A 2,128-nucleotide genomic window follows, 5' to 3' on the forward strand; every position below is an offset into this window, starting at 1 on the left:
GCTCGTTGTGATCAGATACGATGGATCACATAAAAATTCTTCCAATACGAGTAGATCCTAGCGTCCTATAACCTCTCCACTTCTTGTTTGATATATGCTTGTTTGTTTGCAAAGTTTAGGACTTTTTATATTTTTTGTTGGTAGTGTATGGGCTGCCACTAGTTGTTCTATTGTAATGAGGCGTAAACAGCCATTCGCTAGTCAACGAGCCACTCAAATATGCTCCATATTGCAACACAATAAAATTAAATTTGTATTGTAAGTATTATGACATGAACATGACACAAGTTGCTCTTTCTACTTTTAGGTTATAATGGCAGTCGTTAGTATATTTCAAAAGTTGTTATTTTTTTCTAAATTAAGTTATGGAAGAATTATCGTAATCAGAAGAACTGGACACATTAAATTTATTACGCAGTATGAACGAGTAAACTGTGGCCAGCTGCGGAAAAGGACAGCAAAGACTATTGAAAAGTCGAGAGCCGTGTGCCCAAATATTAGGGAATATGCATATATTTTTATACTCTTATTCGATAGTTAGATAAGGGGGTTTAGACCTTTGAGATATGCACAATGGTTCCATTCAAGAGAGCCAGGTGCAGGTTCTTACACCCCCACAGATAATAGAATAGAATGACCCACTAACCCTAGTCTCTCTTACTGAGAACCAAAGTTACAGTAAGTACTTACATACAATACAAATATTACTTTATATTCATATTGCCATAATAGCGTAATATTGTGTACAAAGGTCCTCTGGTTTGCGCGCTCCCATTTCAAAAGAGCTACTAGCAGCTATTTACGAGCTCCTCTACAAAACAGCCACTGGTCACACTTTATTACCATTACAAAACAGCCACTGATCACACTTTATACACTTCCTTTTTCGTTTGTTACCATGACAACATTGGTTTGTTAAAAATACAAAAGTACTCTGTGATTACTTGATTAGGTAAAAAATCTATGCCGACTGACGGGACTCATTATTCTGAGCCGTGAAATTAAACGATTATGACGTCACGACAGCCCGCCATCCTGACGGGAATTTCAAAGTGGTCGTGATGGTTGTAATTTTTTAACTTTCTTTAAAATAGCTTAAATTACTTATTTTGGCGTAGAATTTTTTTTTACTATAATAAAGTGATGTAAAACTATCCAATAAAAGTATAAAAAAATTACGCATATTCCCTATTACCTAATGTATTCAGTATAGTTGATGTGCGGAAGTCAAAAATATTAATAAGTACCTACCTATACGCCTTTTTATTAATCTTTGTTAAATTTTCGATATTGAGATTGAGAACTGGCCAATATGAATTTAGTTCCGCATTAAATATTATACCAAAAGACATCTCGAAAAAAATACTGCAAAGTTTCCTTATAGAAATCTCTAGCACGTTAATTTAATAATGTTTAGGCATTGCTTTAGTAAACGCTGCCTATATGTATGGATATCTACTATTATACTTACACACATTTTAAATAATGATTAATCTTGACCTTATGACCTATAGATGATAAATGCAAGTGATATTTTTCCTTTAAAATGTAAATGCTATTATTTTGCCATTAATTAAGTTTGCGATTAAGATATCGATGTTAGGTATGTATGTAGGTAAGTATACCTATAGCAATATTATTTGTCATTTCATTCGTTTCATTCTTATTTTTTTGACTAGTCACTAGTCACAGTAAGTTAACCGCCGGTTAAAAAGCCATCAGAGAAAATAAAAATTCTAGTTATAAATATTGAAAATATATAATTTTCTTAATTTTATTGTAAATTTACATATGGAAAATAAATATGCTTTCCCTTAATTGTTTTTCCGGCACCGGCCTACCACTTTTTATAATCTTACATATTTTTTACCGTCATAGAATTGCATTTTTTTTTGAGTCTGAAATGGATTTTTTTATTTACCTATTTATACAGTAGTAGGTACACTATTTAACTACCGAGTATTTATTTAAGTAAGTACCTACATAAACTATTGTGTTCAGAGATTTCTCGGAAATATTTCCTTAACGTCCCAGATTACAACGCGTAACTTCCACTGACACAAATTTAACATTCTCGTAAAAAAACCGACGCGTTACGAAACAAAACCAACATGGCCGACCATTCTCA

Source organism: Plutella xylostella, chromosome 30, assembly GCF_932276165.1.
Source record: "Plutella xylostella chromosome 30, ilPluXylo3.1, whole genome shotgun sequence".
Taxonomy (NCBI): Eukaryota; Metazoa; Arthropoda; class Insecta; order Lepidoptera; family Plutellidae; genus Plutella; species Plutella xylostella.